The sequence below is a fragment of the Aulonocara sp. 'chitande type north' Nkhata Bay genome, linkage group LG22, assembly GCF_057382095.1.
Source record: "Aulonocara sp. 'chitande type north' Nkhata Bay isolate Kocher_YH1m ecotype deep benthic linkage group LG22, A_spYH_male_GT1.1, whole genome shotgun sequence".
Lineage (NCBI taxonomy): Eukaryota > Metazoa > Chordata > Actinopteri > Cichliformes > Cichlidae > Aulonocara > Aulonocara sp. 'chitande type north' Nkhata Bay.
Window position 1 is genome coordinate 3,968,729 of NC_141364.1, and position 8,295 is coordinate 3,977,023.

General features: G+C 46.3%; 1 pseudogene; it reads right to left on the reverse strand.

Annotated features, from left to right (window-relative positions):
- Nucleotides 1–353: 353 nt before the first annotated feature.
- Nucleotides 354–6,853, reverse strand: LOC147303235 (Ig kappa-b4 chain C region pseudogene; annotated as a pseudogene).
- Nucleotides 6,854–8,295: the final 1,442 nt, after the last annotated feature.

The following is an 8,295-nucleotide window of genomic DNA, read 5'->3' on the forward strand; positions in this document are numbered from 1 at the left end:
ATTCTCAGTAATAAAATCATAATCTCTAAGTTCTTATCAGTTCCCCTTCGCACTTATTCTTTAACATAAACTTCACTTAACTTCATGTATTCAAAGTGACTTAATTCTACTGACTCATGTTGACTTTCTACAGATAGCACACTGGTTTCCAATAAGAATCCTGGAAATCATTATTTAGAGTTTAATATTGACATCACCACAAAAGTAAGACAAACACTCGATTCTTATTTAATGTAGATTTTTTTTATTCTTTAAAACTTTAAACAAAGCAATGAAAAATGAGAGAAGAAATTGGAAAAAAAAGCTACAGAATGCAGTGTGAAAGTAAGACCAGCATAAAAGTCACATATAGTTCAGGACTGGGGACACTGGTCTCTCATCAGTGGCTCTGAGACCAGAGTCTGGGAGCCCTGGGTGGCCTCACAGGTCACAGAGCCCACCTTCATCCAGTGGTCTGCAGGGAGCCTCAGGGTGCTGCTCCAGCTGTAGAGGCCGTCGTTCTCCTGCACCACGGGGCTCCTGCTCTCCTCCCAGCTGATGCTGCCACTGCCATCCACCTTCCAGGACAGACTCCAGTCTGAGGGGAAGCCCTTGTTGGCCACACACATGACTGTAGCCTTCCCCTGTTTCAGCTCCTCACTGGAGGGACCCAGCACCTTCAGGGCGGGGCGGGTATCATCTAGGAAACACCAATCAGCTTAGAGGACAGGAACCACAATTTGAATTTCTCCGTTAAGAAGTTTCTGTCAGGTGTTTTTTCTGCTCCACCAGTCATTCACTCACACATTGTTTCACTTCCCTTTAAGAAACCTCTCATGCATATCAGCACAGAGAGAATCATCACACAGTTTGAGCTGAAATATGTTCAAACTACACTGGAAATAAAAGAAGCAGATGTGGAAACATTTACAAAACTATTTTAGCTTCAACATCATCAGTTATCTATAACACATCACTTGTTGGAGATAAGAAACTTAATAGCACTACTTGAATGATGTGGATTAATTTCTTTTACTGCTTACATGATTTTAATGACATTTGAAATGATATCTGCTACAACAGAAACACCAGACGTGCTGCACACTGTCAAATGCCCATCTTTAACTTCTGGCAATAAAAGAAGCAGATATGGCAACAATTATACAAGATGTTCAGCTTCAAAAACCTCCGTTCTGTATAATACACAAGTTTTCTACTTACCTCATGTGAGTTTCAGTCATTTATTGTAGTGCTTTTATGATTTCTAAGCAAATTCTACATTTTTACTGACTAAGTAAAAGACCAGAAATCTTTATCTTCACTCTGTTTAACTTGAGGACAGTTACATTTAATTCATCTTAGAAACAGTGACTGTGATTTCAAACTAGAAAATAATCACAGGCTGATGACAGTTTATATTATTTACACAATGCATCGTCTTTATGTCAGAAATGTCGACATAAAATCTAATTAAAGCTGATGGAGTCAGCCTCCAGTGTACAATGGTTATAATATTACCTCTACATGAATACTTCATTGTTATAAAGCTGACATTTACACCTCGATGTCGTTTCTTTAAAAACTTTATAATCTTACTTCCAACTTGCAGTCTGGTTCCTCCACCAAACGTCCACCACAGTGATACAAACTCACTGAGCCGCTGCACAAAAACCTCTGACTGTAGAGACACGGCTCTCTGACTCTAACAGACTAAATTAAAACCAAAAGCTCTCAAGAGTTAACCAGACATATATATATCTCAATAATCCTCAAGTCCACTCTGATGTTTTATATTATTTGTTAATATTGATTTTAACATTTATTCTGAAGCTAACTTTGTGTCTTCATGAAAATTGATCTAAAAACTATTTTAATGATTTTTGTTTTCTGGCACACTGAACAGAAAAGTCAAGATAACCACAAGAAAGAAATCTGATAAAATAAAAGAGGTTTAAGTTCGACTTACTTCCAAATTCCAGTCTGGTTCCTCCACCAAAAGTCCACCACAGTGATACAAACTCATTGAGACGCCGTACAAAAACCTCTGACTGTAGAGAGACACGGCTCTCTGACTCTGAAACAAACAAACTCAACAAAATCATTCACTGTTTGCACAGCAGCCATGACTCAGCTGATATGACTTCTTCAAATACCATCATAATAACATCGTACAACATTAGTTTAAATATAGTTTGATCCATAAGCTTTTGGACAATGACACATTTTCACAGTTTTACTGTGTACACCAACACAGTGGAATCTGACTCAAAGAACTAGGATGTGACTGAAGTGCAGACCTTCAAGGCCCACCGACTGCTCTGCTCTGGTTTATATTTTGCCTTTCATTGTTAATAAACTTGCTCACAGCTACGCTGTCGTCCGTGCTTGTGTTTGGGTCCAAATCCTCCTCCAGACGATCTGCCTCCCAGATTGTGACATGCTACCTCTATCAGCAGTAACATTATCAGTAAATACTACTGCATAAAGTCCGGTGGGTGGTGCAAGCTCGGGAATCCACAGACTTTGTCCAGCAGCAGCGGACTACGGCCGCCCCGGAACAGTCACGTCAGCTTCTCCTGCTGGAGGTTTTGCCCGCCCCTCCTTAGGTTTTGCCCGGCCCGCCGGAGGTTTTGCCCGGCCCGCCAGAGGTTTTGCCCGACCCGCCGGAGCCATCGGCAGGGAGGAAGCGACGATCGCGCCACCGGCGCGTCACCCCATAGCTGGATATTAGGACTTCAGAATTGCCGGCTGTGGTGAGTGAGAAGGACCCTTTTTCTGTTTTGGACTGTGGAACAGTTTATTCTGGGGCTTTGTTTTGTGCAGCAGATGACAAGGAGAACTGTTTGTTGCCTGTTCATTCTCCTGCTCAGCTGTTTTTACCTCGTTTAGCTGCACAGCCACAAGCTCGTTTAGCTGCGCAGCAGCATTCAGCTCGGCCTCCGGTATCCCCGCTAGCCCAGTCATCTATGCCATCTCCGTCTTCACCGACTCCCTCTGTACGGGAGGCTGCGTCTGTGCCTCCGGTTTTGGACTCTTTTTCTAGTACGTATTTTTTGCAGAGAGAAAACACGTTAAAATTGCAACTGTTCCTCAACAGCTGGCTAGTTTAGAGACTGTTACTTGCTCCAGGGCCTCACCAGAGGTTAAATTACAGCCCTCAGCCGACTCTGGACACCTTGGAGGCTAAGAACCCAGCTGAGGACTGCACCCGGCAGTCGCTGCCTGAGCAGGGTCGGTGCTCCGCGCAGCTGCAGTCTGTTCTGCGCCAGCCAGAGGTCCCCGCACCTGCTGGTTCTGTCCTGCGCCCGCCAGAGGTCCCCGCACCTGCTAGTTTTGTCCTGCGCCCGCCAGAGATCCCCGCACCTGCTGGTTCTGTCCTGTCTCTGCCAGAGATCCCCGCACCTGCTGCTTCTGTCCTGTCTCTGCCAGAGGTCCCCGCACCTGCTGGTTCTGTCCTGTGTGTGCCAGGGGCTCCGGTGCCCACTGGTTCTGAGACTGTTTTCGCTGGGGGACCCGAGGAGCCCGTCCAGCTTCCTGCCTCGTCAGCTGGAGGGCCTGAGGAGCCCGTCCAGCCCCAAGACTCGTCAGCTGGAGGTTCAGGAGAACCTAGCCAGCTTCCTGCCTCGTCAGCTGGAGGGCCCGAGGAGCCCGTCCAGACGCCAGCTGCAGCTTCATTCATGCCGCCAGCAGCAGCCTCATCGTCCTCGCCAGCTGCAGCCTCCGAGTCTTCATCCTCGCCTGGTCCAGCTCCGGCTTCATCCTCGCCTGGTCCAGCTCCGGCTTCATCCTCGCTGGTCGAGCTCCGGCTTCATCCTCGCCTGGTCCAGCTTCAGCATCCTCATCAGTTTCATCAGCTTCGCCTGGTCCAGCATTTTCTTCAGCTTCACCCGCTTCGCCTGGTTCAGCTTTGGCTTCGCCCCTGCTTCAGCCTCGTCCGGTCCAGCCTCTGCTTCCGCCTCGTCTGGTCCAGCCTCAGCTTCAGCCTCGTCTGGTCCAGCCTCAGCTTCAGCCTCATCTGGTCCAGTCTCAGCTTCCATCTCGTCTGGTGCTGCGAGGGCCACGCAGCCTTCAGGTCCCCAACTGCCGCCTCGACATCGTCAGTCATCTGCCAGGCCGCATGTTGGGCATCTTCGCCACCATGGCCGGCCTCTGGACTTGCTTTGTCGCCGCCGCTGTCGTGCGCACGGTCGGCCCCCAGAACTGTTTCCACGCCACTGCCTACTGCGTGGCCGGCCTCCGGACCTGCCCCACTGCCGCTGCCTTTCACACGGTCGGCCCCCGGAACTGAACTGTTTTGGCCTCTGGCGCTGTCGGCCTCCGGGTCGGCCCCCTGAACTTGTCCGTCTGGGCCTTTTTTGGACTCTGTCCCTCCGTCCTGGACCCCCACCGCCCGCACTGGTCGGGTCGTTTTCTGTATTTTGGTTTTTTGGGGGGGGGTGGGGTGGGGTGTTGGACGGTTTTTGTGCTTCTGTTGGGCTGTCTGGAGCCAGAACTTGAGGGGGGGGGGGGGGGGGGGGGTACTGTCATGGTCCTGAGTCTGAGGACTCGCTGTTTTGTGTTTCTTTATATTATTCTTTGTTCTCGGTTATTCTGTTTTGTCTTTTGTTTAGGTTTGCTATGTGTTAGTGTTTTTGTTTCATGCCTGCCTGTGTTCTCTCTGTCTGTCCATGGTGTTATTGTGTCTGCTCATGAGTCTGCCTGTCAAGTTCAGTGTCCTGTCTGGTTCTCTGTGTCTGTTAGTTTCCTGTTTTATTCTGAAAGTTCATGTCTCATGTCAGTGTGTTCGGTTTTACCTCTCCCCTGTCTCGTTAGCCTAATTGCTCCCAGCTGTGTCTCCCTCCTGTGGCCCATTCCCTGATTACTCCCCGTGTATTTAAGCCCTGTGTTTTCCTGTGCTCTCTGTTGCGTTGTCTGTTTAATGCCATGTCTGTCTTTCTCTGTGAATCTCCCGTGTAGTCTACATTATTCCATGTTTCTTCGTGTCTCTCTGCTCCTCGCTCCATGTTCTCCATTTTGTATTAGTTTTCCCAGTTTAGGTTTATGTTCGGTTCTGCCCACACCTTGGTTTTGTGCACTGTAAATAAAACCCACTTGCACCTCCGCCATTGTGTGCTATTGGATCCTCCTTTCTCACCCTCCACACGACTGCCGCCCCAGCCGTGACAACAATAGCTTTCACGGCCCTGGGTCTGTGACCAAGTGTTCTGTGTTTAATTTATATTTCTTGATTATTGTTATTCATGGTTTTAGTTCTCTTGATGATAATTTGTTTTTCTTTTCAGAAGACTGACCTTGTGTTAAGATGGACACTACGGATAATATTCATTACAGTCGATCATTTACTATTGAAATTAATAAATGAATAAGCCATTCTGTTAAACACTGAATAACTGATCATTCAGTTATGAGTCACCGATATAATTTCATAAATTAGCTGTTGGGCCAACAAATTTATATATATAAAAAAAAGCATCAAATGAAAGTTATAAAAAATATTGATGATGTCACACTGTCTATTTCAATCTGTGATCTTATCTGACAGGATTCTGGAGAGGCTGGAGCTTTACCCAGCTGTCCCAGGGTAAGGGGCAGGTTACACATTAACTGTAACTGTAATCCATATGGAAACTGCAAATTAAATTTTGAGTAATTTTTAATATCAATTAATAGGAAACTAAGCAAAAACAGAAAAGACATCATTAATTCAGACGGAAAAAGCACGAAGGATTTCATTGTGTGAGTCAGATGATTTCCATAGAGAGGCACTTTGCATCAGCAGCACCATGCTCCAGTGCTCTGGGAGAGTTTATAGTCCTGAGAGTTGAACACTGGATGACTGACAGCTGTCCTTCATCACAACAGAAGCCACAGAAATCCTCCTCATCAAAAACATGACTTTGATCTGCGTCCTCATCTGGACTCTCCTCTGCTGCTGCTTCACAGGTAAAGTCCAGAGAATCAAACTCCTCTCCTCTATCAACATCTGTCCCTCTGAAATGAAGCCCACAAAACCATGAAGCTGCTTTATGTTTTTGTCTCTGTGTCCTCAGAGTCCAGAGGACAGATCACAGTGACTCAGCCTGGAGCAGTGAGCTCTGCTGTGGGAGGATCTGAGAGCATCAAGTGTAGGACCAGTCAGAATGTTCATGTTTGGAACAACAACCATCTTTTAGCCTGGTACCAACAGAAAGATGGAGGAGTGACTGTTGTTCTCCACAGTATAGTGGCATGCCACACGTGTAACGCACATTACAAAAAAAATCAAAAAAACAAAAAACAAAACATGTGGGGAACCTCCTCCAGATGTCACTGTTGGTGTTTCTGGAGTCAACAAACATAGTATATATTATTTCATCAAAAGAAGTTAATTGGTCTCCATCACCCTCAGATTTACAACAGATCCTGGAGTAGATGAAGGTAATGACACGTTCTGTTACCAACAGAAAAATGGTGAAACTCCTAAAAAGCTAACTTATAATGCTGACACTTGAGCTTCATGACCTTTGACCTCACTCACACTTCACAGAGGTTTTAAGTTTCTTGGAACCTTATCCCAACTTCACATAAATAGGATTGTTAGAAAGGTGTAAAAGTACACAACACACACGATGATTGTGCTCACTATTATTGCGTTTTACTGACAGTTATGAACTCAAGGAACACAGTCTGTTCCAGTCCAGCTCTCCCCGTCCCCGCTCGACTCTGTCTTCACTATATAGAGAAACAGAAAGAGACAGCGTCATCAGTCAGTCGCCACCACCTGTGGCTCACCTGCCTCCCGGCACCGCCCCCTTGAGCTCACTGTACCACTCCTCCCCTGCAGATGAGCCAAGGACCACACCTCCGCCACAGAAGGCAAATCAAACATACCCATTTTGGCTCTCTCTGTTATGGACACAGATGTACAGATTTGTATACAGAGTAGCATGAAAGACTCAAATGTAAGCACTCAGTAAGGTGCAGAAAAGTGCTGAACAATCATAAATTCTAAACAATCAGTTGTTTGTTTCTGCTCATTAAATTCTGTAAGAATTAGAAATGTGAAGGTCCCAAGTTCAGTCTGAGGATTTTACCTCCAACAGCAGCTTTTATCCAGGTACATGTTCTTGAACTTAAAGTGTCCGTGATGATAACAGAGATTCTATCATGATGGGTTTTATTACTTAATTTTATTCATTTGAATAAAGCTGGAATTCAGTTGTGTAATTGTTTGTAATTCGTGATTAAAAAAACATCAACAGCAGTGAACAACGATGCTTGATCTGCCCCGCTGTTACATGTCACATGGTTGTGATCATAGCTACAGAAAGAGGTGTTATAGGTATTGCTGTCAGAGATAACAGCCTCATTTAAAAGATACTGATTGTGTCTGTTTGTGTTTTACAAGAAGTCCTTTGAAGCAAAGAGCAGTGACTGTACCTCCACATGTCTGAGCTCCTCGCTCTCTGAGACTAAGCTCAGCTACTCTACAGCATGAACCTGTGACCTCGTTAATTCATATTTTAAATTAATCCAGACATATCCTTACTAAATATTATGATAAACATGTGAATCCATCAATGAACCATAAAACAAAACATTTAAATAATAGAAAAAATTTTGGAATAAGAATATTCTGAAGAACAAACTGTTAGGGGTTCCGAAAGAGACTCAGGCGCAGGCCAGGGTTTTCCTTTAAGCGAAGGACAGTGCGTTTATTTACAGTGAACACATACACCAAGTGGCTATATACAACGTGCAGGGGAAACGGGTCCGGGTCGCCAGGGTCCGTGGGAAACAGGGTTGGGAGAAGGGTGTTCCACACTTTCTGTACAAAAAGTTCCCCCTTCAATCACTCCTCTCCGCATCGGGTTCCAAAAACGATCTACACAAAAAACGTCGGGTTAGCAGGATAATAATAAGAAATTCTCAAGGTGAAGGTTAGCCGAAACACAAGTCTAACTGACACTGATAGCTCAACGATCCAGCGAAGACTAGTGCAGACTCGCCATCTAAGTAGTGCAGTAATCAGCTGGGATCAGCGGCCGGTGTGGTGATGAGCAGGTGTGTGGGCCAGCAGCGGGAGCCCGCAGTGAGCATCGCCGTGGCGAGAGAGAGAGAGAGAGTGAGAGAGAGAGGGCGAGAGAGCAAACAAACCACAAACATATTGCCCAATAGAGGATTGACCAGCGGGGCACAGGGACCATGACAGTACCCCCCCCTCAACGGGAGCCCCCCGGCGACCCACCAGGCTTACCAGGATGAGACAGATGGAAGGCCCGCAGCATACGCTTGTCCAGGACAGCGGCCCGCGGAACCCAGGACCGCTCCTCAATG